The following is an 8,211-nucleotide window of genomic DNA, read 5'->3' as shown; positions in this document are numbered from 1 at the left end:
GAGAGAGAGAGAGAGAGAGAGAGAGAGAGAGAGAGAGAGAGAGAGAGAGAGGAGAGAAGGGAGAGAAGGAAGGAAGGAGGGAGGGAGGGAGAAAAAGAAAACAAAAGGAAAGAAAAAGAAAGAAATTTTAGAATTACTACAAATAAATTTTTGTAATGAGAAGTGAATCTTTAAAAGCTGACCAATCTATAATCATCACAAGACCTAAGAAAGAAGAAAATGACTTTTAAAAATCAATTCCTGAGGTGGTGGGATGGCTCCGTGGATGAAAATGCTTTCTGGGTAAGCCTGCCAACCGCAGTGGATCTTCAGAACCCAGAAGAAAGGAGAGAACCAACCACTTTCAAAGCTGTCCCATGGACTCCATATTTGGGCTGTGGTATGGACATTCTTACAAGCAAACACACACACACAAACACACACACACAGAGAGAGAGAGAGAGAGAGAGAGAGAGAGAGAGAGACAGAGAGACAGAGAGACAGAGAGACAGAGAGACAGAGAGACAGACAGAGAGAATAAACAAAATTAAAATTTAAGACTTATCCACTTAACTCATTTATTCCATTATTTGTGGTGTTTTACGGACAAGAGTCATACATCTTTGATCGCTTCTTCATGTGACAATGATTTAATTTTTTTTTTCAGACAGGGGGGATCTAGCTTTTTTTTTTTAAAACAACCTTGACTAAAATATGACAGTTTTTATTACTTTAAGTTTCTTTTGGCATCAGAAAGTGTTATTATATTAATGATATCAGGCAAAATTTTAGAAGTCTTCCTTCTTACATTTGGGAAAGTGTTTATTAAATTTCTCTGTATATGAACTAGAATATTTCAGGGTGTGTTGCAGTGTCTGATCTTAAATACAGCTTGACCCGGAACATAGGCCCTAAGCACAATTTGTGATTTGTGATAGATGCCATCAGTGGGAAGCACTTTCGTAATCTATTTCTGCTTTTGCTTTACTTTGCAAATGGTCTGTGTGTACTGCTTGTCTGAATATGCTTTCTGCCGACTTCATACAAGCACGCTATATTTAATTTCATATCCCATTCTCTTTTCTGAAATTTCTTTTAGTTTTCAATACATTCATCGGTGGATTAAGAATGGTACCCTTCACGAATGTTTAAATCAGGACAGTGAAGGTAAATTCATATTTATTTTAGTGAAACATTTCAGCTTTCTAAAATATTTTCTCTGGGTCTGAACGTGTGAGTTCACTGGACGGAAATGTTTTTTGCTTCACAAGTAGACCCAGGATCCTCAGGACCCACAAAAAAAGAGAGTGAACAAAGCACTTCCCATGATGCCCTTTGGCCACCATATTTAAACTGTAGAGTCAGGGGACAGCTAAGAATGAACTCTCACCTTCCAGCATAAGGGTGGGTTGTAGAGATAGCCAGACTTGGCTACCTAGCCATCCTGCCAGTCTCCGTGGAAGACTTTCAAAATAGCTTTCCCAATTTGTATCTCCATGCTAGCATGCATTTGTAAACTACCCCCCCCACACACACACACACAAAACATGCCACAGGTTTGGTAAGTAGTCATCTAAGAAACCATGAAGCCTAAACCCTATTAAAATTAGTTTTTAAAACTTTGTGAGCTTCTGAGAGACAATCCCAAGGCATGATACCCTCTATGCATCCCTAGTCAGTGTGACCCATTGATAAAGGTGAGCTTCCTAGCTTAGTAAGTGGAAATGTCAAAGCGGGGACTCCAAGTTAGATAGAGAGATGGATAGATAGATGGATAGATGGATGGATGGATGGATAGATAGATAGATAGATAGATAGATAGATAGACAGAGATACTTATTTATTGCTGATGATGTTGGATTGTCATACTCCCAGAATCCTCCAAGCATAAGCAATGAAAAGGGCTCTTGTGACATGAGAAAAGAGAAGGACAAGGTCTTAGACTATCTCATTCTCTGACTGCTCTAAGCAGCCATTAGCTATGTACAAGCTATTTGTGTGCTGTACTGGGATTGGCCGTAGGTATCCATCATGCCAAAGCAAGAACTTTAGAAATGAACTGCATCCAGCCTCATTCTTACAGCCAGCTTCTAATCCCAGCTCTCTCTCTCTCTTTCTCTCTCTCTCTCTCTCTCTCTCTCACACACACACACACACACACACAGAGAGAGAGAGAGAGAGAGAGAGAGAGAGAGAGAGAGAGAGAGAGAGAGAATCCATTGAGAAAATTCTTTTTGACAACATCAGCTCATTGATAGTGGAAATTGGAAATGATCAAAAGTGGGATATTAAAACCTTATTTAATATCACACCATAGAAGAATGTAGCACCTTTAAATGTTTGCTGAAGTAGATTTATTACTTGGAAAATTAATAACACTTTTTTGCATGGAACAATACAAAGCAATTGAAGTGGCAAAAATTCCAGTTTTGCTTTAAAAATAAACTTTACTTTTTTATAAACATGAATATCTATGTACCAAGGTATTGACAACATTTGTCTTTAGGTAGTTAGAAATACACACACACACACACACACACACACATAATTTCATTTTTAAACTACTTTAAATATCAAATATTTTAATGTGAAAAAAGAAAACATGACTTTGACAATTTCTTTAGACTCAATAAAATTGTAGCCTAAAATTTAGATGCTTATGTTAAAACCCCATTTTAAAAAAGAAAATAATCCATTTCTGAGATTTACTCTCCAGCCTGCTGTGGCAATAAGAGGCAGCTCCATCTCCATATGGTGAGATCTGTGAGTTCCTCTCCATGTGCTTCGGTAATAGGTTCACGTCCAAAAATTAGTTCCAGGTGACCATAAGAAATAGCATGTGGTCAAGTGAATTTTTCCAGAATGTATAAGTATTTCAAGAATTTTCTGGAGTTGGGATTACTCCTTCACAGTTGTAATTAGAAAAGACAAAGAAGCCAGTAAGAAGTGGGGGCGAAGCCCAGACCTTCCACGTTATTTGGAGTTAGAGTTGTCATGTGTATATTTAAGGACAGTGTTAACCAGCATTCGTAATCTGACACTTAGAATGTGTTAGTTTACATAAACTATTCTTCTAGATAACTATGCTCAATTCCTTTCTTCTTTGGGGTGAAACAAAAACAAGCAAAAAACCAAGGAAAATTGGAAAACAAAACAAAACAAAACAAACACCCCCGCCCCCATCCTTCGAGGTCACACTCCCAGTAAACCTCAGTAGATCTGGGATGGAGCCCCGGAAGTGACTATTTGAAGAGGAGAGGGGCCCCTTGGCGCAATGCTATTGAAGCCTCCTTTAATGCAGTGGGGACTCCAGCAGCCCACTAGAAAGAGCTTTTTTCTGGAGGTCAAAGGCTTTGCTGTGTGGAAAAGCAATGGTAGGAACTCTTCTTGTTCTAACCAATTTTCTCTGTTCTGCCTTCACCAGCTGACCCGCATGCCTCCTGAGTTGTATAGCCCTCTGACCAAATTAATCAGTGCTTCAAAACCAGTCCTCCAGCAGCTAATATAATCATACCATGGAAAAAACAATTGTTTTTTCTCTCTAAGTAGTTTGAAACCCTGTTAAGATAATGACTTGGGCCTCGCTTAAAAACCTGCCACAATCAACCTTCTAAATCCCTGCTCTTACAGATTGCTGTCCCCGAGTCCGCGTGCTTTGTCTCCGCTAGTGCTAATGGTTTTCTGTGTTCTCTCTAGACACGTGACGGCCCTGTGTCACAGTGCTGCTGGAAAAAAAAAAATGCATTCTCTGTGCCCAGGAAGAACCTGTATAAATATTCTCAATAAATAAATAACAGTTGTCATTTTCAGAATATGACAATCTCCAGCTGCCTGTGCTTAAAGTGAGCGACGTGTCATTTATCCTAATAGATGTGAACGCATGTATTGTACATACCAGCGAGTCACCTAATTCTTATTCACTCCAGCCTTGGTCTCAGTTGGGGGCAAGTGCCTCTAACAGGGTTTGGCTGGATCAAATCACAAGCTGAAAAATCTCGGTCAATTATAGAATCCCCGAGTGGGGGGCGGGGGGGGGGGGGGGTGTGGGGAGGGGGCGAGGGGGGGGGGGGGGGGAGGGGGGGAGAGAGAGAGAGAGAGAGAGAGAGAGAGAGAGAGAGAGAGAGAGAGAGAGACCCTCCTACCTCCCAGGCTCACAGTCCCATCTGTGGAATTTCTGGGAATTTCCCCCCCCCTTGTAATTGAATGTGACTCAGTTGTTCTGGGTCCCCATAACACAAGTGGTGAGAACAGGAACAGGTCTCCTAATCCCACTGACATTGTCGCCTGTCAGCACCTCTTTATTTCGCTCTTTAGAGGCTCAACATGTTTTGATTTACAATCCACGCTGAGATAACTGCAGGTGCCCTCTCTCAAAAGCAAGGTTAACTCACCTGAGATGAGTTCTTTTATTGCAAACAAAAGCAACACATGAGCAGGAAATACAATTAATGCAGGTGCTTCCTCCCCCACACCCCCAAACTTAGCAAATCCCTGCTGTCTTGAAAGGGGAGAAGAATCTTCACCATTGCCCGGGGGGTCTCTTTCACACTTTTCCAGTAAAGGAGTTGAATTAGAATGGGTTTGAAACAAAAAGGAAAAGACTTCTGTGCAGGACCATATACAAGGGGCTATAAATTGTTTAAGGACTTAGGTTATTCAGGGGGAAAGAGTTGGACCCAAACTGACCCTCTCATTGGAGTTCAGTGAACCGCCTGTCAATGGAAGCATTGGGTCTTATACTGGATGCATTTTCAGGCTGTATTCATGACAAAAAGCCTTTTTTTTTTTTCTTTTTCTTTAGTGAAGGTAAGGCAAACTTTATAAGAACTTGTCATTTGATTCTCTAGGAAATATAGAACGCATCTATTAATTCGGGGCAAGCGGTTTGATTCTGTTGGTAGGGGCAGATGCGCTAGCTCCAGGTTGCTTAAATTCAGGGTTCCCTGACTTGGAGGCCCACAGCTCACTCCTTTCAAACTGAACCCACTGAGAAGACTTTTACTTTGAAGTAGAGGTCAAACTTTTCCCTGGTGGCTGAGGTTGTTTGCTGTTCATGTTAAGAAATGACCAAAAAGGAAATCAAGCAAAACAAAAGCTGCAGCCTTACCAGTCGGCCACATGTCATGAATTTTGTGGAAAGAAAATTTAAGATGAGAAGCCTTGAAAAGCAAAAGTATGGGGGTGGGTGGGTGAGGGGTGTCATAGACTTTAGACCTGATAAACAATTACATTCAATTTGTCAGGCATATTACATTTTTTTCCCTATCTAGATGACTTCTCTAAGCACATGACATATCTTTCACCACAGTTCAAAGTTTAACTCGAAAAGATTTGTTAGACAAAGTGTAACTGTTCAGCCTTGGCTGGACCTTTCTAATATGAGTTGAGCCATGGGTCCAGATTCGGATGTTTGCCACCCGATCCTCCCTCTGACAATCCCCCTCCTCCCCAGAGCACCCACACAAACCTGGCTTCCAGCAGATGCTTTGGGCCTAGCTACATTTCCTGAGTGCCAGTGGCAAATTTACCTGCTCTGCACATGACAAGATGACAGGGCTGCATGCTCGATTACATCTGCTCCTCTTTTTAAGTAATTGCCTTAGATCTCGCCAAATTACATGCTAGTTTTCTCAGGCACGCTAATTCTGATTAGAATGGAGGTGCTAAACTTTCATCAATGACCACAGCCTGATGGCTTTTCCATAGCCTGTCTTCTTTTCCAGAATCTACTCTTTTATGACCCAATGACAAATGGCCAGAGAGTCCTACGCTGCTGAATCCCAGCATTCCGGAACATTATATCTCCTTCAGGATTGTCTATATGGAAAACCACTTCCCCATGTTCTGATTTTCATATAACAAAGATTGCTACTTTAGAGCAATCCTTATCCTTTTTACAAGTAAAAGCAACGGAGGAGTTAAGTATGCTCACCAGCTTTAGCAAGTAAAAATTCAACATGCCTGGTTAAATCTAAATTTCAGATAAACAATGAGTTATCTGTTTGTGTAAGTATGTCTCATGTAATATTTGAGACACAGTGATGCCAAAAACTGCTTTTTTTTTTTTTTTTTATCTGAAACTCCAATTTAGCGGGACTCCCCATATTTTATCTGGCAAGCCTGGAGTAGAGTAAGCCAAAACTGATCTCTATCACTGAGTTTTCTAACTAAATGTTTTATTGGGAAATTAAGGAATGAGCTGTGTTTTGATTTTTTTTTTTTTTTTTTTTTTGTGCTCGGGAAATATAAAACGGATTTGTTTAAATAATAGGTAAAACTGAGATGCTACTGGCAAGAGGCTGTGAGTTGGATGGGAATCCCATGCCCTTTTCACATTCCATAAAAACATAATTTTTCTGTGCATATAAATATGAAAACCTCATTGTTTTCTGCTTGAATTAGCATTTGCTATTTTTTGTCCATGACCCCCTAAAACACTTTCCATTACCCGAGTCATCTGCAGTCAGTCAGAAGTGGTGAAGCCTTCTGAGAACTCCAAATGGAGAGAAATGGTCTAATTAAAACGAACTCACTTGGAGGAAGAAGGGCTCTGTGCCGGAAACTGGACTGTCGACACTCGGAGTATTAGAAAAGAGCATCTTAGATCATTTTCTGAGTCCAAGAAAGACATGCTAAGGATAATTTCTTCTCTAAGTCACATTTGTAAAACCCAAGTGTTCTCCTTTTTACTTTAATGGTTCAGTGTTATTAGCAAAATGGTTACAAAGCAATCTAGCGAATCTTCTTAGGGTTTCTTCACTGCACGTTTTATATGAGGAGCCAATCAGGAAATGGGATGTAAGTTGTCTTAACAGTAGAATGTTTCAATTTTATGCATTCTAATGTTCAGCCTACGTGAGAATTGAAATGTTTCTCATTTTTATAAATCACGTTTTATTATCTTTCACGTTGATCTCAGTAATTTTATCTTTTTCTCCCTTACTCTTAAAATAGAGTTCAAATTGGTAAAGAACNTCGGTTCTTCTTATANGGTGGAACAGAGATTTATTATCAGGCAAAGGCCGAGTCTGCGTTGAACCTAATGCTGCTGTCATAATCTGAAGTTTTTGAAGTAATACGTTTTTTCTTTTTAATTGTCTTGATGATATGTGGGACAGTCACAATTGTTTCTGGTGCTCTAAAAGAAAACATGTATATTAACAAGCAATTCTTTTTAGTAAACATGGCAAAATTTAAGTCCTGGGTCTACCGTCTAATTTTTTCTTAACCATCACTTTATCTACTTGCCTAAAATGTTCCGTATTATTTACTAAATATTTATTCAATGGCTGTGGGAAGGAGCCAAATCAACTATTCAAATATCTAATATAAACATAAATAAAATACACATATCTGCACATGTGTATATATCATTTAAGATATCTGCACATGTGTGTATATCATTTAAGATATCTGCACATGTGTGTATATCATTTAAGAGAAGAGTCTGTTATTTACCATATCCTACTTGGTCCTAAGACAATGTAACAAAGAGGAAAATAAAACTCAGTAAATAAATGTTAAGACATACTGTGTGAAGGCAGATGTGCTAGCAAGAGCATCGCCCTGAACGCTGGTAAATTATCATTTTTCCACATGAGATATTGGTGCCTGAAGAAATAAGTTCCTAGGACCAGACGTGCTGGAGGGACGTCTTGGAGGATCACATGCTTAGGTGTGCATCACAGTTTCCAAGATGATCTGTGCTTTTACAATATACTTTATCTTGCTATTAAATCTGTTATGATTAAAATGGATTTCCTCAGGCTTCTTTTTCACTTGGAAACATTCCCATTGTATGAGTAGATAGAGAAATGAACTCCAGAGCACTGTCATTTGAAACCCCAGGGTCATTGTGTTAAGATGCCCTTGGTGAAAGCAGAGTGTCAAAATGGTTAGCAGTAGGAGCTGGGACTCCATGGGTTCAAATCCCAGGTCTACGCAACGTCTGTGGCTTACAGGGGAAATAATGATAGCAGCACCAGTTTCCTAAAGTGAGAAGAAATATTCTCAGCAACATCTCAGGTGAGGAAGTCTCTGTAAAAATACATTCCCAATGCCCAGCACTTAGGAAACAAAGACTTAATAATTAAGGTGTATTTAATTTTTACATCTCCTTTGTAAATTCTCTGTCTGAATATTCAGCGATTTAGTTTTTGAGAATGAGATGAAATGAATGTCTCAAAAAAAATTCTCTCGAGAATCTTGAGTCTCTCAAGACCGACAACACAG

The sequence above is a fragment of the Mus pahari genome, chromosome 2 (genome assembly GCF_900095145.1).
Source record: "Mus pahari chromosome 2, PAHARI_EIJ_v1.1, whole genome shotgun sequence".
Taxonomy (NCBI): Eukaryota; Metazoa; Chordata; class Mammalia; order Rodentia; family Muridae; genus Mus; species Mus pahari.
Note: the sequence above shows the minus strand (reverse complement) of the source record.